The sequence below is a fragment of the Hibiscus syriacus genome, unplaced genomic scaffold, assembly GCF_006381635.1.
Source record: "Hibiscus syriacus cultivar Baekdansim isolate YM2019G1 unplaced genomic scaffold, ASM638163v2 tig00112491_pilon, whole genome shotgun sequence".
In the NCBI taxonomy this organism is placed as follows: Eukaryota; Viridiplantae; Streptophyta; class Magnoliopsida; order Malvales; family Malvaceae; genus Hibiscus; species Hibiscus syriacus.
This window is the reverse complement of record NW_024063344.1, coordinates 2,143,925-2,165,472: the sequence shown is the minus strand read 5'-3', so window position 1 is coordinate 2,165,472 and position 21,548 is coordinate 2,143,925. Positions and strand designations below refer to the sequence as shown.

General features: G+C 37.1%; 1 pseudogene; it reads left to right on the top strand.

Moving 5' to 3' along the window:
* The first annotated feature begins 11,802 nt into the window (after nt 1-11,802).
* LOC120180250 lies at nt 11,803-21,217 on the top strand (annotated as a pseudogene).
* Nucleotides 21,218-21,548: the final 331 nt, after the last annotated feature.

The following is a 21,548-nucleotide window of genomic DNA, read 5'->3' as shown; positions in this document are numbered from 1 at the left end:
TTTTTTCAGTATTTTCTCTGGGTTTTGTATTCTGAATCTCTCTAATATTCCCCCTCGAAATGCTTTTGTATTTTCCGTTCGAATGAATATGTTTTTTTGTTCGGTGTTTTGTTCCACCCGTATTTTGTCCCCGAATGCTCTCCTTATTTCGTATGATTTTGCCTCGTAATCTTCTTCTCCCTAGTGTGTGAATTTACATCAATTTATAGGAATGAAATTCCTATTTTTAGACTCGATTGAGTGTTTCACTTTGAGTATAACTAATGCTTGGTGTTTGTTTCTTGCGCCGGATGTTGTGGACACGATCGGGTTGTTGCTGAGGCGCGAGACGTGCGGTCGTGATTCATGTGACGCTGGGGTGATGAGTTTGGGCTCCAAGTCAGCTGCTGGTCATCAGACGGGTCTACTGCAGGGCTACCTGCTGGACCAATGTTAGTGATGGTTCACCCCTTGTAAAAATATTGGGCTTGAGCCTGTAAAGCAAATGAAAACAAATTTAAATATAAATGCATATATTATATTATATAATATGATTTATAATGTAAATATATTATATAATATTATAATATCAGAGGATGAAATTAGGTGTCTACAGCTGCCCCTCTTTGTCTTTTTTCGTGAAACGAAAAAATAGGACAAAGATAAAATGACATAAATTTCGTTCGGTGGAGTTGAAGAATAACTCCCTGTCGAATTGTGTTGTGGATGGCCCATTTTTTGCGAAGTCGAGTTCATCTTGAAATGATATGGAATTGAAGTCGTAGTCCGGAATTTGAATTGGAACGTGACTTCTCGTCGTCAAATTTTAGTCAACTTTGATCTTCTTCTCGGTTTAAAAACTTTAGTTAAAAATCCGACTGAAAATTAATTCTTTGACTCCACGCTGTGGTTGATAGGCCCTTGAGCTGAATGAAATCGAACTCAAAGTCCTCGTTGACAGATAGCTTTTCTCGACTTAAGCTATGCTGCTGAAAAAAAAGTTTCTTGTCACTAAGGTACGGTTAATCCAGGTCTTCTTCTCGACTTGAAAAACCTCGATTGCAGTCGAACAGTAGTGTGATTCAAGTGTAATCGAGCTGAATGAAATCGAACTCGACAATCTTCTTGACAGATAGCTCTTCTTGCCTTGGGCTATGCTGTAAATGATGTGCCTTGGAGCTGAGGTAGTCGAACTCAAAGGTCTTTGGTTGACAGATAACCCTTCTCGACTTAAGTTATGCTGCAAATGATGTGTCCTCGAAGCTGAGTGTAATCGAACTCGAGGGTCTTTGGCAGATAACCCTTCTCGACTTAAGCTATGCTACAAATGATGTGCCTTGGAGCTGAGCGTAGTCGAACTCGAAGGTCTTTGGTGACAGATAACCCTTCTACCCTTGAGTTATATTGTAAATGATGTACCCTCGAAGCTGAGTGTAATCGAACTCGGGGGTCTTTGGTAGCTAGCCCTTCTCGACTTAAGCTATATTGCAAATGATGTGCCTTGGAGCTGAGCGTAGTCGAACTCAAAGGTCTTTTGTTGGCAAATAGCCCTTCTTGCCTTGAGCTATGTTGCAAATGATGTGCCCTCGAAGCTGAGTGTAATCGAACTCGGGGGTCTTTGGCAGATAGTCCTTCTCGACTTAAGCTATGCTGCAAATGATATGCCGTTGAGCTGAGCGTAGTCGAACTCAAAGGTCTTTTATTGGCAGACAACCCTTCTAGACTTAAGTTGTGCTGCAAATGATATGCCTTGGAGCTGAGCGTAGTCGAACTCGAAGGTATTTGGTGACAGATAACCCTCCTAGCCTTGAGTTATATTGTAAATGATATGCCCTCGAAGTTGAATGTAATCGAACTCGGGGGTCTTTGATAGATAGCCCTTCTCGACTTAAGCTATGCTGCAAATGATGTGCCTTTGAGCTGAGCGTAGTCGAACTCGAAGGTCTTTGGTTGGCAAATAGCCCTTCTTGTCTTGAGCTATATTGCAAATGTTGTCTTAAAAAAATGGCTTCTCTTCACAGGTCTAAGTCGGTCGTAGTTCTTCAGGTGGTTCCTCTGAGCGAGTCTGAACCAAATGAGACGATCTTTGAATGACTCCCCTTTTACGGGAAAGCCCACTGATGAATTTTGTCAGCCGAATATCTTCCGTCGTGGAATTAAAATATGGCTTGAAGACATTAACTTGAAATATGTTGTTCTTTGTTGAGTTGTTGAACTGGATTTGGTATGAACTGGATTTGGTCTGAATTGGTTCTCGAACCTATCTGAAATTGGTTTTGAGATCTGTAGATATGTCAAGTCGGTTGAGGTGTAGCTTTTCACTGCTGAGTTAAGCAACCACCATCGTTCTTCAAAGGCGCTTGTGAATCGAGTATTCTTCATCCTGAAGTTGAAACTTGATTCTAAAAGCTGCAAAAAATCATGTATGCCAAAATGACGAATGTGATGCACCTAAGTATGTCTAAGATGCATGCAACATGAATGAATTATGTGTTATTTCTTGGATGGAGTCTCATGTTTGGCCTGTCAATCTGGTCATTGGAATGGATCGTACCCCATTTGCTTCCCGAGCTTTGGCTTTACATACCTTTCATATCTGAGACTGTTCTGCTTGAAAATGTTTTTCTCTTTTTTCTTGTTTTAGGAGAGAGAAATGATAAAAATGTTGTAAAATATTGTTCGCAATTGAATCAAATTGTAAATGTGAGTTCAAAGAATATCAAAGGAATCAAGAGCTCTTTTAATGCTTTCAGAGTTACAATCTTTGACAAATGTTCAAATGGATGAGTTGGCTTTAGGTTGGCCTCCTTTCTAAGGTTTTGGTAACCCAAAATGTCATTTTTTTAAATATCGAAATATGCTTTGGCATTTCATTTGGGTGCGGACAAAATGACGCAACTAAAATGACCAATTACTAGACATTTTATTTCGGTCCTCTGAAATCTTCCATTTGTTCAAGCTTTGTAGGCTCCTCCAACAAAGGCAGTGCAAAAAATATCGGTCTAAAAATGAAATTCTTGAGTGCTCGTGTGTAGTTGACTATAACAGGTGTTCCTTAACTCCCTTAGTCAATCATTACCGAAAATTTCTTGCTTAGATAAATTTGATTTAATTTGCCGTTATCTGGCTAGCTGAATCCATAAAGCCGAGGCGTTTAACCAATTGCTTTAGAGGGACAACTTAACATTATAATCATTTTTATCTAGTTAACTGAAGGGTTCATCTCATCGCAGAGTCTTCGGCCGGACAATAGCAGTGGAGCAAACACCGAATCGCCAAGTGTTCGAGCAATGCCATGGTTTGAACGTAATATATTCATAAGGCCAGGGCTTTCAAGTTTCCTCTATAACCAATTGCCTTAGTGGAATAGTTCAGCTTTACGGATTTAATTTCTTAAGATTGTCAAGAAGAATCTGTTATAGTCTAGGTGTTCTTGAAATTCAAAAATTTCATCTTTAGAGTTCAATTTTCCAGCAACTGACCTAAACTAGATTCACTTACTCGACTATTCCATTTGTAAGGATCATCATCGTTACTGAACGTCTTAAATAAAAAACATAGTAATTGTCATATGCAAATGATGCCCCGTGTTGTCCGCACCTTATGAAAAGAAAAGGTTGTATTGGTTAATTGTAAGAGCAGGGTACGGTGTTTGAGGGTATATTCTGGGTAAGGTCAAGGTCCTTGTTTTAAAACATGTTACTTTGTCAAAGATCCGAAACTTCGAACCATTCATAGAGTTTCTTAATTCAAATGATACTCAAAGAATTGCAAGTTTACAAATGTGATTCATTGCTCGTCATCATTAAAGTAACATAAATTTATTCAAATGTTCTTACAAAAGCTTGAAAAAATGAAAAAAAAACAAGTTCAAACAGAATGTCTCAAATGATGAAATAATCTCCCTCACTTGGATGCCCCCAAGTTGTTAAAGTCGATCCAGTTCTGGTTATGCATCTTTTGTATGACCCTTTTGAATGCGTAACAGTTCTCAATTGTGTGCCCTGGGACTCCGCCGTGATATTCACAATGCGCATTCTCATCATACCACTTGGGGTATGGGGGGTTTCAAGGGTTCAGCCGGGTATGGTGACACTACATGGGTGTCAAGAAGTTGTTGGTAAAACTCTTTGTAGGTCATGGGAATAGGGTCAAAATGTTCCCTTTCCCTTCTTGGTTCTCTTGAATCTTGTTTAGAAGTACCTGACGGTACAGTTGCAGCTGATTTCGGTTTGGAGATCGTAACACATTTACTGGCATGGTTGATGTTGTTAATCTCTCCATTCTGCTCTCGCATAGGAGGTTTCCTACTGGCCTCCCCATCCTTAATTTTGCCTTGCTTTATGGCCAACTCGACCATTTCTCCAACCATAACCAAGTCTGAAAAGCTCCCTGACGTGATCGCAACCAGGTGTCCAAAGTATGGGGTCTTCAGGGTCTGTACGAAAAGTTTTCGGGTTTCCATTTCATCCAACGGTGGATGAACTTGCACAGCCAAGTCCCTCCACTTTTGTGCGTATTGCCTGAAACTCTCGTTATGCTTCTTTTCCACGCTTTGTAGTGTAACTCGATCTGGCCTTATGTCATTGACATGCTTGTATTGTTCTAGAAATGACTTAGCCAGGTCCTTCCAGGTCTTGATATTTGATCGGCTTAGTTGGTTGTACCACCGAATGGCTGAGCTCGACAGACTCTCCTGGAAGCAGTGAATCAGGAGCTGGTCGTTTCCTCCATATCCTATCATCTTTCTGCAGAACATGGTGATGTGAGCGGATGGACAACTGTTCCCGTCAAACTTCTCGAATTCCGGGGACTTAAATTTCGGAGGAAGAACCAAGTCTGGGACTAGACTGAGTTCTGCGATATCGATTTCATGGTAGTCATGGTCTCCTTTGACTACATTCATTTGGTCCTCCAATTATTTGATTTTTTTCCTCCATCTTCCTCGCTTTGTCCTCTTCGTCCAAATCCGGTACATGGTAATAACCCGGATTGTTCTTAGGGTTAAATACAGAGGACGATGGCTTTGCTTTTGTAGCAGATGAGTCCCCTCGAAGTTCTGGTAAGATTTCAGGTGAGATAACCACTTGCGGGGTAGGTTGTATAGTTACCCCTTCCGGTGAACCTGCCCCAGGCGCACTGGTCTGTTGTAGGCCAACTAACTTGGCAACGATCTGATCAACCAAGGACTCCTGGTTCTTTGTGATTGTTTATAGAGTATTTCGACTATTTTGGTTTATCTTATCTTCTAGCTCTTTCTGTAGTTTCAACATATTCTCCTCGATTTGTATAATTCTGGCTTCCATCCTCTTTTTCTTCAAACGAGTGTTATGCGGATGGGGTGTGTCCAATGCTTGAGGCGGTGTATCCAGTATTTGCTCCCCCTGATGAGACATGTTTATGTTAGTTAATGTGAATGCAAAGAAACTAACAAAATGCAAAGAAAATAAAAAAATGCAAAATGTCTAAATATATGATGCATGAAATGTCCGAGGCACTGATCCAAAAAATATGACTGTTATTCTGAATAACCCTTATTGGTGACAAAAGTGTTACGTCTGAAGAGGCAAAAACTTTTTTGATGGTACAAATCCTGCACAGCTTCTGACAAGTTGATTCGTCTTTTTCACTGGTTGAATATCCTGTCGAACCATTCCGACTCCTTTGGCTAAACTTGTGCAGGTGATGGGTTGCTTTCCCCAAAAGGGGTCTCGAAGGACTGCATCTCCGGCTTTCACTCTATGTCGAGCTTGATCCAAACAAAAGTGCCATTGGAGCCCTCTATCCGAAGTTTATCGACTTATTTCTAAAATTCGTCAATAATGGTCTGCAGCTTAGCTGGGGTTTCGCCACTTGTTATCGTAGTTTTCAAAAGAAGCGTCTGGGTCAGCAACATTTTCCTCGTCTTGCCCCTGCAACCTTTGCCTCTGAGTATTCTTTGACCACGGCTGGACTTCTGAGCTTTTTATCTCTTTGTATTGTAACCCCTTTGTCCATTAATACAAATTATTCATGTTTAACAAACACATTTTTGGTGGATCAACACATCGTTTTAAATGATGCAAACGATGAACACAAAATAAAAGAGAACAAAAAATAAAAGGGTTAGTGAGGTAAATCAGAACAATAAAAAAATGAAAAATCCTACCCCACATGATATCTACCCCGCATGCTTTAATTCATACCCGAACATGATCTCTATCCTGCATGCTAATTTCAAACAAATCCTAACCGCATATTTGTCTAGTTCGCATGCTTTGAACAGAAAATAAAGCAGGAAATAAAGCATCATAGGGTTTGGAATGAGGTCTTGGGGTGGGCTCTAATTCCCTGCACTCTCCCGGTTTAGGTTCTAAAAAGGTACTCGAGTTCTCCTTGCCGGTGCCCCCTTGGGCTTGCCAGACCCTTAGTCCTAAGCTCATTACAAGCTTATGTGGACTAAGTTGAACTCGAGAGGAAACATTCACTTATGCCCGCACGGTGAATAAATTCACACGAAGACATAAAGTATATGAATCCCGAAGGTTACTTGCTAGGCTCGCACGGTGAATAAATTCACACGAAGGCGTCGCTTTCACCCCCACTTAAAAGGGTTCGGAGCTCGGGTATAGAGCCAGAGATGGAAACTTTTCAAAAATCTGAAATCATTGAAAAAAATGTTAGTACAACTATTTATTTCAAAAATAATCAAAGGTAAATAACTAGAATCGAATAAATAAATTTAAATTTACTATTTTCGCATAAAAAGACAACTGAAAATTAATTCTGGCCTGACTCACTTACCTTCCCCAGCGGAGTCGCCAAGCTGTCGGAACCGTCTTTCGGTTGGGCCCCAGAATTGGGCTTCGACTTGAATGAATTGGGTTTGGAGTCGCCACCGACCATTTTAAAACGAATTTAGGTGGGTCGGACACCATCTTACCTGATCTGCGTTGTACCAGAAACGTGTCGGGTTCGGGAGTCAGTTACGGTCAATGAAGGATTAGCACCCTTGAACCGCCCTTTCGGTACCAATTAATTTGTCGGTTCTCTTAGTTGCGAAAATTTAAAATTTAAATTTAAATTTAAAACATCGATTTGAATAATTACCTTTGATCGATTGAAATTACAACAAAAAAAATATATGTTAGATGAAATAAAATAAAATAAAAAAAAATGAATATTAAAGAGAATGGTAAAATGAAAGGTTTGAGGACTGAATAATAATTAAACCTAAATGAGATGGTGACTAAAATGTAAAACAAGGTAATATCATAAGGACCTGAATATGATTAGACGCAAAAATTTGGTGGTCAATGTGTAAAAACAAGACAGAAATGGAAGGGCTTAAACATGAATAGACCAACACTTTAAGCGATCAATATAAAACATGGTAAGAAATTTAAGGACCTTAACTAAGATTAACCCAAAATTAAATTAAAAGTAATTCTCCTCTCCATATAATCTGCAGAATGCGTGCAAAGCCAAATTAAAAAGGATTTCCCTTTTCCTTTTCTCTCCTTTTATAATGATGTGTTTTTTTTTAATTCATAAAAACAAAGAGCCCACCGACAAATGAGAGTGCAAAATCAACAGATCTGATCAAATTTAACGAAAATATAAAGCATTCCAGTGTATTGGATAAATATAAATCTACAAGAAGAGAAAGAAATAAGAGAGGTGAAGCAGGAAAAATAGAAATACAAATCTGTGTCGCTGTTGCTGGACGCTTTTTCAGATCTCGTAAGTCACAGTCCGAAATTGACTCTCTTTTTCTTTTTCGGTTGATTTTTCTTTTCGTTTTTTCAGTATTTTCTCTGGGTTTTGTATTCCGAATCTCTCTAATATTCCCCCTCGAAATGCTTTTGTATTTTCCGTTCGAATGAATATGTTTTTTTGTTCGGTGTTTTGTTCCACCCGTATTTTGTCCCCGAATGCTCTCCTTATTTCGTATGATTTTGCCTCGTAATCTTCTTCTCCCTAGTGTGTGAATTTACATCAATTTATAGGAATGAAATTCCTATTTTTAGACTCGATTGAGTGTTTCACTTTGAGTATAACTAATGCTTGGTGTTCGTTTCTTGCGCCGGATGTTGTGGACACGATCGGGTTGTTGCTGAGGCGCGAGACGTGCGGTCGTGATTCATGTGACGCTGGGGTGATGAGTTTGGGCTCCAAGTCAACTGCTGGTCATCAAACAGATCTACTGCTGGGCTACCTGCTGGACCAATGTTGGTGATGGTTCATCCCTTGTAAAAATATTGGGCTTGAGCCTGTAAAGCAAATGAAAACAAATTTAAATATAAATGCATATATTATATAATATGATTTATAATGTAAATATATTATATAATATTATAATATTAGAGGACGAAATTATGTGTCTACAACAGTTTTACTCGTTATACTAAAAAATTGTTAAGTTTCGAGTATTTATGTTATTAATTTATTAAATTTTAATTACTTACGGTACCAATTATTATATTTTAATCATTAAATTATTAATTTTTATCAGTTTAATGACGTAATATGTTAATTAAAAGGGATTAATTTTTAGTTTGCCCCTTGAACTTTAAATAGAATATTGATTTGACCTTAAACTTCTAAAAAGATATCATTTTGACTCCTAAACTTTAGATAAAATATTAATTTGACCCATTAATTCTGCCAAAATCTCCATCATGGGCAACCACTCATCATTATCATCATATATCAACTCTGGTCGCCATTGTTGTCGACTGTTGAACTCAAAAACTTTCAATTCATTCATTTTTGACTTCCTGAATGTAAATTCGATGTACAATTCTCCGAGAAACACCTTAAACTCGACAAATTCATTTTGGGACTCTTCGAATTCTTTTAAAATTAGTCAATAATAATAATTTTATGATTACTACTTTTAAAAGTTAAGGACATAAAAAATCTAATTCTATATTATAATCAAATGTATTATTTTTTATTTATAATATTATTACGTTATAACTTTCTATTGTTTATAATATTAATTATAAGTTGACATGAGTGTTGGCACAAGTGGTTTGACTCAAGAATTTGAGTTTGTAAGGCCAAGTTCGAATATTACCGTCGTCACTAGGGTTGTAAATGAGACGAGACAGATCGTGAGATACTCGAGATCGACTCGATCAAGGCTCGATAAATACTCGAATCAAATGGACTCGACTCGAGCTCGACTCGAGTTCTTAACGAGCCAAAACGAGCTACTCAATATTCGACTCGAAAAGCTCGAGAGCATCTTGAAAATATAATATGTTAAGATTTTTTTTAAAATAAATTATTAATAATATTAATATTTATGTATTGATTTTTTAAAAAATACAGTAAGATTTCATGTATTTAAGGTTCATGATCGAGTTTTAGGATTCAATCGAGTTAAGTTTAAGAATTTTTTTTTACATTTCGAGCTGCTCACGAGCTTCAGTTCAAGATTTCGAGTTCGAGTTGAGCTTGAAAATTTTAAGCTCGCGATTTTTCGAGTCGAGCTTCATTTAAGAGTTTTCGAGTCGAGTCGAGCTCAGTCAGCAATACTCGAGCTCGACTCGGCTCGTTTACACCCCTAGCTGTCACTCTTGTTGGACAAATTGTAAATTTCTATGTAAATCACATTTGAGTCTTAAGTATACCTGATCCTAGGGAGCCACCCCTATCCTAAACTTTTATATATATATATATATATATATTAAGTTTTAATATTAACATGGACATCGTATCAATCCAATTTAAACCAAGTTAAATTAGGTATTTTATTTTTTGTTGACCCAATTAAATATTTGAAATTGACCTTTCTATTCAAATTCTTACATGAACTTAACCCTTTGATTGAAATTAGTACTTATGTTTTTTGTAACCAATTTAAACCAAAAGCAGGGGAATTTTAGATCATTTATCCAAAGAAGAAAGAGATGGAAAGGACAATTTTAAATTATGGCACCTAAAATTGGTATTGAGATTCAACTCATATCTAAATTTTTAGAACTTTTACTCAGGTACTTGTGTCAATTTTAAAGTTATTTACAGTACCTTTTTTTTTGTACAATTAAGTACATGCACTTAATTTTTGTAGCTCAAATTGATATATGGACTTGAATTCATGGTTTAAATTGATTTTAAAAAATATGAACATTAATTTAAATAAAAAAAAAGCTAAGTTCATATACCAAATTGAATAAAAAATAAAATCAAATATATAATCAGATAAAAGAATCTTTACACACTAAATTAAATATTTGAATCAAGTTGAAGTGCATAATTAAACTAAATGAACTTAAATGGTAATTTGAAACTTGAAACTGAGTGGATATACCGAAATATATATCTACCAAAAGAGATAAGGTGACACCAAATCCAAACTCAACCTCAACCTCGTAAACACTAGAGACCGAAACCATGAAGTGGTTCACGAACGTCACTCCAATGCACGGACTCCACTTTAATTTGACCGACCAAAACAAGTCCATGACGAAAAGGAAAGCGGTGGCCGATTACCCCTTACTAATCAAACCCACCACCGTAGGCTAATCCTATTTCAGTTTGTGCTTAATTTAGCCACGCTTAAAGACGGGAATAATTTCAGGGATTGTTCAGCTGCGGTACCCCGCGTGCTGAAACAAGAGAGGTTCCAAAAGGTTCTGGAGATCGTATTGTGAGCTTAAAACTAGTGGACTGCAGACGGCAGATAGAGAGGTGGGTCCCTAGAGCAATTAGTTAACTTTAATTTAATTAGGACGGTGGGGGAGATGAATTGACTTGCTTTATTTACACTTTACACTTTAATCAAATCAGCTTAACTTGAGTCGATCTTATCCTAATGGCTAATTCAGAACATAAACAACTCCTTTTACTCGAGTCCAGGGCAAATGTCTAAGAATATTATGGAAAATTTGACAATAAAACACATATATTAGGTAATTAAATTAATATCATAATTAATTTAGTAAGATAAAATTTTAAATCTTTTAAACAAAATTAGAATTCAAATTTCAACTTGTAAATAAAAAAATAAAATTGTACATTTACTGCATAATAAATTTTTACGATATCTTATCTGAATTAAAACATCAATAAATTAAAAATTATTTATAATATATACTTAATAATATATTATGAAGGTTAAATAAATTTAATATGACATGCCAAAATAATATAATTATTTTTAGGTTCAGTTGTTTTTGAAACCTTTAAGAAAAACTAATCATATTTTAATATTTTTTTATTTATCTAATATAAATCCATAAAGAAAATTAAAGTGGGAAAAATCGTTCAAGCATTGCCTTTACAGGAGCGGTGGTCAGGATTGGTCAACGTCCAAAAAATGATACTAAGCCGAAAACAAAAACAACCCCCTAAATTCAAGCTAATTGCTACTTATTCCATTTGCAATTTTATATGGGTAAACTACTCAAATGGTCACTAATGTTTTTAATGTTATTTTCAGGCTCTCTAACCGCTGCTAACCACCACCGTCAACGCTGGCAAAGATCGCCGGTAATTACCCGACGGCTGATACTGGACCCCACATGGTACTTTGGATTCCAATATTTATTTGTTTCTATTCCAATATCTAACCGTTCGGGTCCCACAGTCGACGGTCACCCCTATCCTGCTTTTACCCCTCCGCCTTCAGCGACTATAAGTAGCCCCACCGGGAATGCCCGCACTGCTCTTTTTGCAAAAGCCATTAGAACAATCTACCGACTTCCTCCTTCGTTGCCCTTAATTTTCTCTCGCCCTCTTTGTTTTATTCTCTTGTTCTTTGCTTGATCTTTCACTTTTAACGGAACCTATTTTAGACTCTCCACTCGAGCAGTAACACGAGTGTCAGTCGTTGAACTATTTCAGGTTTCTCTTTTCTGTTTCACTGTTTGTTTCCCGGGAAACCGTGTTTATTCCCGTCATTCCTGATCTATTTTTTTGTGTTTCTTTGTTCTTCTCGTTCTTTTGCTGTTAAGCCTGTTACAGTTTTTTGATTCTCTTGACCTCCTGCACATCGTTACATTAAGGTATACTTGTTTTATTCACTTCAGTTTTTAATTTCAATTTTCCTATATATATTTTTGAGTGATTTGCAGCCTACAATGAACCATTGGAGACTCTTTGTAAGATTTTTTGTTCTCCAATTTTATTTGCGTTGATTCTTCTTGTTTCTGTCTCTTTCGTTGTTTTCACATTATCTTGTACCCAATTTTATCTTAATTATATTTTCTTTTCCAAAAGAACAAAGTTTTGTGAAATTTTATTCTCCAATTCTGTCATTTGAGATATTTTTTTCTTTTCTGTTTTGGTGATAGTGAGTAATACAGGAGTTGAAGGATGTGTATTTTTAATCAAAATCTTGTTTAATCTGTTTCTTAACTGTAGCATAATGGAACGCTTTCAAAACGACAATCTTCAATACGTTGTCAATGACTACCATGATGTCAATTATTTCAATAACGACGGTACCTTCGTTGAACCTGAGCCTCAGATAGACACCGCTGAATTTGATTCACTTGACTCCGACTTTGAAGACGATTTGAATCAGTAAGTTTTTTCCCTTTTTAAGAAGCTTTCTCGTTTATGTCGGATTCCTACTATTTAGATTCTAGAATTTGTAATTCAGTTTTCTTAAAAATATATATTTTGTGGTTATTTGGATATCAGAGTAAGCCGAAAACTGATACATCAGCTGAGGAAGCTAGAAATGGAAAAGATATACAAGGAATTCCGTGGGAGAGGCATAGTTTCACTAGAGATAAATACCGCGAGACGAGAGTAAGAGAGTACAAGAACTATGAGAATCTCTCCGGTTCTCGTGAAGGGATGGAAAAGGTCCGTTTCTCTCTCTCTCTTTCTAAATCTAAAGAGTTTTTTTATACACCATTTATAATTTTAGACATGACATATGACCGAGAAGGCTGTTCAATTATCTGCGGCTGTGTCTCAAGGGCTTGGAGACGTTTCCAAAATATTGGTGCCAAATAATTGAATATACATATTTTGTTGACAGGAGTGCTTGCAAGTAGAGAAAGGAAAGACCTTTTATGACTTTCAGTTTAACACAAGGCTCGTCAAATCGACCATTGTTCACTTTCAGGTAGATAATTTGCTCATATTCCCACTTTAAGGCTAATGAATTCAATTTCCTTGTCTTGTCGTTTCCATTCCTTATCTTTATGAGAAGTCTGTTCGAGCAGAATTTGGTCTTTTAAAATGCCATCGAGTCCACCTTGTTTTTAATGCATATTTTCAATTTAGTTCGTTTTGGACACAACTATTTCCTCCCTTTTATAGGGATTTAGAGGTGTCTGCAGTTTATTAGAGATGTTATGCCTTGAGAGTATTTGAGTTGTAATAATGGGTTGATTAAGAGCTGTTTGCAACTTTCTATGTTCCATATATTTCTCCATCATTGCATCTTTGGTTATGGTGATTAATGTACTTTTCCTTTGTGATTGGTTTGAACTTCAATTATCTGCATGACTAGTCTCATAGCTTTGCAGGTCTTGTTGTCATATTAATGCACTTTATCCATATTTTATTCCATTATAGAAGGTATGGAGTTTACATCTGCATCCTGAGACCTTAGGCTTCAGGGTGATTGTATATATATTGTTTTAAGTGCAAATGTAGTAAAAACAGAAAGAGATGAAAGACATAATTTTCATTCAAGTAAAAACCTGCTTAAATACATCACAAATAACTAATAAGCTGAAACTTCTACCCATGTTTCCATGTACTGCCACTAACATAAAACATGGCAACTACTTAGCTAAAAAACAACAACTAAACTTGATTAAGTAAAATGCATAACAAACTCCTAAAAGTTAGGATAAGTTGCAGCCATTAGAGACATTTCCAACACTCCTCCTTGAATCAGTAGCTGAAACTCCTAAAGCTTTCTCAATGATTCAAACCTGCTCCTTGGAAGAGCCTTAGTAAATATATCAGCCAACTGGTCATTTTTGCTGCAGTAGAGCAAAGAAACTTCACCATTCTTCTGGACTTCTCTAAGAAAATAAAGTTTAATATTGAAGTGTTTGGTCTTTCCATGAAAGACTGGATTATTGGAGATTGCAATGGCAGCTTGGTTATCCACAAACACTTCTGTGCTCCTCCTTTGCTCCAAGCATAAATCATTCAAAATCTTCCTCAACCATAAGGCTTGATTTACAGCTGCTGTAGCAGCTATAAACTTCGCTTCAGCAGTGGATTCAGCCACTATATCTTGCTTCTTTGAACTCCAAGAGAACATTCTTGAACCAATCGTGAAACAATATCCTAAAGTGCTTTTCATGTCATCTAAGGATCCTCCCAATCACTATCAGAGAATCCATGAAAATTGAATTCTTGACCATGTTTGAACAGGACACCATAGTCAATAGTTCCTTTGACATATCTCAGCAGTCGTTTAGCAGCAATAAAATGTTCTTCACTAGCAGCTTGGGAGGATCTGGCGAGGACACTTACAACATGCAAAATGTCAGGTCTTGTTGTTGTGAGATACATTAGACAGCCTATAAGACTCCGATAGACAACCTCTTCAAGCTTTTTTGCACCATCTTCTATGCAAAGTCTCTATTTTTGATTCATTGGAGTACTTACTGAGTTGCAATTCACCATGTGAAACTTCTTCAAGATCTCTTTAGCATACTTTCTTTGACAAATAAAGACTCCTTGATGATCTTGTCTTACCTCCATCCCAAGAAAATATGCCATGGTTCCCAAGTCTGTCATTTCAAATACTTTCATCATTTCTTCCTTAAAGTTTCGAACCAACACATCATTATTTCCAGTCACCAAGACATCATCTACATAAACGAAAACGATTAAAATATCAACAGTTGAATGCTTGACATATAGTGTTGGCTCACTTGGACTTTTTTCGAAACCAAGACTAAGGAGATGCTCATCGATTCTAGCGTACCATGCCCGTGGAGCCTGCTTTAAGCCGTACAAGGCCTTTTTAAGCAAGTACACCTTATTCACCTCTCCATCCACCTCAAAACCTTCAGGCTGCTCAACATAAATTTCCTCCTGCAAATAACCATTAAGAAAGGCAGATTTCACATCTAGTTGAAATATCTTCCATCCTTTTTGTGTGGCCAATGCAAGAAGCAATCTGACTGTATCAAGTCGAGCAACAGGAGCAAGTCTCTGAAAAATCTACTCCAAACACTTGAGCAAATCTTTTCACTACAAGTCTGGCTTTGTGCTTGTTAATAGAACCATCTGCATTTAACTTGGTTCTAAACACCCACTTTACTCCGATGACCTTCTTGTGACAAGGCCTAGGAACCAACTCCCATGTTTGATTCCCTTCAATCATACGGAACTCCTCTTGCATTGCTGATATCCATCTTGGATCATCCTTAGCTATATAAAAATCTGCCGGTTCTAAAACACCAACATTACACCTTTCATAGATGTCAGAAAGCAATTTAGTTCCCCTAACTAGAGGATCATCAATATTCTCATCCTTAAATGATTCAGTATTAGGAACTAGATTCACTTCATCATCTTCCCAATTCCACTGTTGATCTTCAACAAAATGAACATCTCGACTTATTAGAATATTACCAGTTTTGGGCTAGTAGACTCTATAAGCCTTTGAAGTTGTGCTATAACCAATAAAAATTCCAGAATTTGCCTTTTATCCAATTTATCTCGTTTCACACTAGGTACATAAGTGAAACAAACACAACCAAAAACTTTAAGATTCTGGATAAAAGGTTTATAACCATACCATGCTTCAAATGGAGTTTTCCCTTGCACTGCCTTCGTGGGAAGCCTATTCAACAGGAACATAGCTGTATTCGCAGCTTCTGCCCAAAACTTCTTCGACAACCCTTTCTCATGTAGCATACACCGTACCATCTCCATTACAGTTCTGTTCTTCCTCTCACTCACTCCATTTTGCTGCGGAGTATACGGAGCAGTGAGTTGGTGCTCAATTCCAGCATCTTCGCAAAATATATTGAACTGTTCTGAGGTGTCTTCCTTGCCATTATCAGATCTTATGACCTGAATTTTGCAGCCACTTTGGTTCTCAACCCAAGCTTTAAATTTCCAAAAAACTCCTGCCACTTCAGACTTGAATTTCAAGAAATAAATCCAACACATTCTACTAAAATCATCAATAAAGAGAATATAATATTTACTTCCCTTTAAAGATAATTCAGGTGTAGCCCCTCCAATATCCGTATGTATTAGTTGTAGCTTTGTTCTAGCCCTGCTCGTTGCATTCGAAAACGGGAGCCTAGTTTGCTTTCCAAATCTGCATGCTTTACAACTTATTAAGTGATCATCCAGAGGAGGAATTCCTCTTGCAAGATTCTTTCTCCTCATATACAATAGAACAGTGTGGTTGAAATGCCCTATCTTCTTATGCCAAAGCTCAGTTGTAGTAACCGAACTCATCATAGCAGCCTGCTCTGTCTCCATCATATTTAAAGAGAAGCTTTTTCCCTTCATATTGACCTTGAACATGTCAGACCCACTTGAATCTTTTATCGAACACATCCTGTCTTCAAACACAACTTTGTAGCCTATTTCAAGCAGCTGGCCCACACTTAACAGGTTCTGATTAATTTCAGGAACATAAAGAACATCTTGAATTAACTTAGTACCAAGACTACTTTCAATGGCAATAGTACCTTTACCTTTGACAGCAATGAAATCTCCATTTCCAATTCTGACTTGTGACACAACCGCCTTATTAAGCTCTTTGAAAAGCTCAATATCATGTCTTATATGATTGGTGCAGCCGCTATCAATCAGCCAACTCTCATTTGCAATGCTAGTTGCAAAACAAGAAGCAACAAATAGTTGATCCTCCTTTTGCTCGACAACCTGAGCCTCACTTTGCTGATATTTTTCTTTGGACTTGCATATCTTTGCAATGTGTCCCAAGAGTTTGCACTTGTTGCATCTAACATCTGGCCTCCTCCAACATTTGTGAGGTGGGTGACCCTTCTTTCCATAGTGTTGACATGATAGATAGTCTTGCTTATCACTTCCTTCTCCCTTGCTGTAAGCTTGATCGTCTGCACTCTTCTTTCCATTTCTCTTCTTCCCCTTATTATTGTGGCTGATGTGCAACTTTGCAGCAAGAGCTCCTTCAACGGTGCCTTCAAGTCTCATTAGCCTTCTTTGCTCTTGAGCTTGCAAAGTATTTAATAATTATGCCAACGTAATGCTTGACACATCCTTAGAGTTTTCCAACGAAGAAATCGTGGATTCAAATCTTTCTGGAATAGTAACCAAAATCTTTTGAACAATCCTAGAATCAGAAAACTCTTTGCCAAGCAATCTTACCTGATTTACAATGCTCAGAAGTCTATCGGAGTATTCTTTGATAGACTCTGATTCCTTCATTCTTTGCATTTCATTCCCTGATCAGATTCAGCACACGCATCCCTTTGATCTTCTCATTGCCTTCGTACTTCATCTTGAGAAAATCCCAGATTTCCTTGGCTGATTTCAAGGTCATAATTCTGGTAAAAACTGTTGCAGAAACAGCGTTGAACAAGCAGGACTTAGCCTTTGATTTTCTTTGCCTCTTCTCCTTGTGGTTCTTTATTTGAGCAACCGTTGGATTTGCTGGAAGAGGAGTAATTTCATAATCCTCCTCAACAGCTTCCCAATGGTCGTTTGCTTCCAAATAGGACTCCATTCTAATTGCCCAAATTTGATAGTTTTCACCTTCAAACACTGGAGGTGCTACAGCTGAAAAAGAAATTTCAGATTGCATTTTGTGAAGTTTGGTTTGATGGTAGTCTCTCAATTCTCACACAGGTCCCTCAAGAAGATTCACTCTGGTACCAATTTGTAGTAAAAACAGAAAGATCTGACAGACATAATTTTCATTCAAGTAAGAACCTGCTTAAATACATCACAAATAACTAATAAGCTGAAACTTCTACCCATGTTTCCATGTACTGCCACTAGCATAAAACATGACAGCTACTTAGCTAAAAAACAACAAATAAACTTGATCAAGTAAAATGCATAACAAACTCCTAAAACTAGGATAAGTTGCAGCCACTAGAGACATTTCCAACAGCAAATTAGCTCCTTTTATAGATAACTTGGCAGCATCCAACTAATTTCAGAGTGATAAGATTAGGGTAACTGTTGTATTTTGATTTCAATTTGACTTAATCTTTTATTAGTTTCAAGTATTTTATGTACCCCATCCGAGCCATCAAGATGGGGTTTTTTACTCTAGATGAGCCACGGGTATAGAAATTACCACATGTTTTACATTTGGCTATAATTATCTGAACAAAGTAATAAGTCAGATACATCATACTTTTTAAGAATCTAGGTCTTGGCCCCTTTTGCTTTTCTTCAATCTTAAAGGCATTGGCATATCTTGAGATTATGATCTTCTCTTTGCATTAGTTATGGTTTATTTTTTATTGTATTGTAATTATGTGGGTTGGGAATACATTTTTATGTTGCATGTGAATTATATGGATTTAACCCGTGGCATTAGGAATTCTTTTTCTCTCTTATTTCAGCCTTTAAAGCAGGTTGGGAGTATTTTAAAGAGGCCTTTGTAGTGATTCCTTTAATTTGAGTATTGTTATATGTCCCACAACTGAAGGGAAATTAATACTTAACTTTCATTTCATCTTACTGGATTGTCTTTAAACCATTAGATGCGTTCATAGTTAACAGAACTGTGTTACTTTGTTGTTGCTTCTGAGGGACCAATCTAATTTGTGGTTCAGTTCCATTTACTTGATTCAGTGTTATGAGATATCAAATGCATGAGTATCCAGTTTGTGTTACTTGATTTTTTGTCCAATATTATTCTTTTGGATGATCTTCATGTCATGTTGAGTCGTCTCTGATTTATTTTTGCATATTCATCCGGTAATCAAGTTTTAGGGAAGTCTTGTGCCGAATTCGAAATTTCAGTTTTCTTGCTGTGAATGAGTTGTGTATTGTATCTTCACCCTTTGGCTTCTGAACCTCAATTGGGGAATACGTGTTTAGTGGAGCTGTATAGATCTATGCATTGTCGGCACTGCTTGTGTAGTTTTTGATTGTTGGCTTTTGTTTTTCCTTTCTAGCAGAGGTTTGGAGTGATAGGTGCATTTAAATGACCTCGTTTAGTTTTTTCTGTTGATGCTAGGTAGTATTGTGTTATGTGAGCTAAAAAGGATGAAACTCATGTACTCCATTCATAACTGTATGTAGTATCTATGCATTATGTGCAAAGCAAGAGTCATGTTTATAAATCTTTCCAATTTCTTGTCCTTTCTGTGGCGAAGTTTTAATGCGTTAGTGAATTTATGTGAATTGTTTTCCCTTTTATATGCACTTATTTTTTGTTTCTGCACGTATCCAAGTGCACTCATGGTATATTCACATTTGTGTGCCTTTTCCTTGAGAGATATCTTTAAGGTACATAGTGCGAGTCGTGACAATTTTCCAGGCTGTTTTACCATTCTTAGCCTCAGGGTAATCTTTCCATGATAGTCTCTTGATTTGCGTAGGAAAGTCAATGGTGCTTTGTGTCACCAGGGTGAACTGTGCTATAATAGTAACCTTTTATATTCAACTAATTTTCTATATCTTGTCATTTCTGTTTTTTGTATTGTGTTTTCTTGTATTACCACTACTGTGATTTTCTTTTCTCCAGTCTTCGTTTATAATTTCCATAATGGGTATTTTGAGCGTGGAGTTAGGCATGAATTGTGTATGAGGACATGTAAGGTCAACAAAGGATCATTTGTTATATTTGGATGGAATCAAATAAACTTGACTCCGATAGAGTGCATTTATGGGTTTATGGGGATAGTAAACTGTAATTGTGACCAACATATTTTATGCCCAACTATTTTCAATCTTTCCCCTTGTGCAGCTTAGAAATCTATTATGGGCCACATCAAAGCACGATGTATACCTCATGGAAAATTACTCAGTAATGCATTGGTCACCCTTGCTTCGCAGGGGCGAAGAAGTACTGAATGTGGCTAAGCTAATTGTTCCCAGCCTGGTTAGTGAGGATGACGATGATTAAATTTGAATTTGGCTGATAACTTTGTTCAAAGGGCCTGTTAGTTAAAATTGTTTCTGTTGATATGTTTGTAGAAACATTCTGGATTGCTATCTCAGCAACTCTCTAGAGTTCAGGTTAGCACTATGACAGTTAAAGAGAATTTCATGGTGGCTGGTGGTTTTCAGGGGGAACTTATTTGCAAGGTATGATTTGATTGGACAGGGGTCTGCTGATTTGATATTCTATTTGCAATGTGTTTCATGTTTTTCGTTTCTCTTCTGTTTGATCAGTACTTAAACCAACAGGGGGTGGCATTTGCACAAAATTAACTACTGATGAAAATGCAATTACCAATGCAGTGGATGTGTACCGAAATCCTAGGTGAGAATTATTGATTCTCTTAGGTATCTTGAACAGTTTTTATGGCACCTTTTGGAAGACAATGAGCTGAAAACTTATATATTCTCAGTGGTGCAATGAGAGTTATGGCTGCAAACAATGACGCCCAAATCAGAATTTTGATGCTGAAACTTTTGCAAGCGTTAACCGCTACTCATTTGACTGGTCTGTAAATGTAAGTGCCAGCCTTCAGTAGCCTTCTTTTGTTTTCCTTTGGTCATCCTCGTTATGTACTTATTCCCTATATGATTGTCTGCTCTTTCTAGAATACCTCTGCAAGTCCAGACGGAAAGTTGCTTGCGGTCCTTGGGGATAGTGTGGAGTGCCTGATTGTTGATGCTCAATCTGGCAAAGTAAGTCGCTCTTGCTGAGACTCGACATAGTTCTGGTAGTTGGATTTTAATTGATTCCATGTCTAAATATTTTGTGTAATGCAGGTCACCAGCAGCCTAAAAGGTCATTTGGACTATTCTTTTGCTTCAGCTTGGCACCCTGATGGGCACATTCTGGCAACTGGGAATCAGGACACTAGCTGTAGACTGTGGGACATAAGAAACCTCTCAAAGTGCTTTGCTGTATTGAAGGGAAGGATGGGAGCAATAAGAGGTGTAAAGTTCACATCGGACGGTCGGTTTCTGGCCATGACAGAGCCAGCAGATTTCGTTCATGTTTTCGATACGAAGTCCGGGTATGTTAATTGCCAAGAAATTGATATTTTTGGTGAGATAGCTGGAATATCATTCAGCCCAGATACAGAAGCTCTCTTCGTTGGGGTAGCTGATCGCACTTATGGCAGCTTGTTAGAGTTTAAACGTAGGCGATGTAACCACTATCTAGATTCCATGTTGTAAAGTGCAAGGCCAGTCTGGTACCAGAGGCAAAATATTGAGAATATGTTATAATAATTAATTAAGGGTTTCAAAATTGCCTGGACAATGGTTTGGTTTAGTATATACCTTCTCGGGCGATAGGAGCATCAGGTTCGGTTTAAATTGCTCACGGCCTCGGTAACGTTTCTGTGGTGAATGTTCTTCACTATCAGAAATGAAAACAAAAATTTTGGTTTTGTAAAAGCTTTTGGCAATCGTGTGTGTGTATATATATATATACAGTACATTTGAAATTCTTCTATTAACTGTAAGATCGTATGTGTATAACACATTTAATTAGTGTTTATTATAAA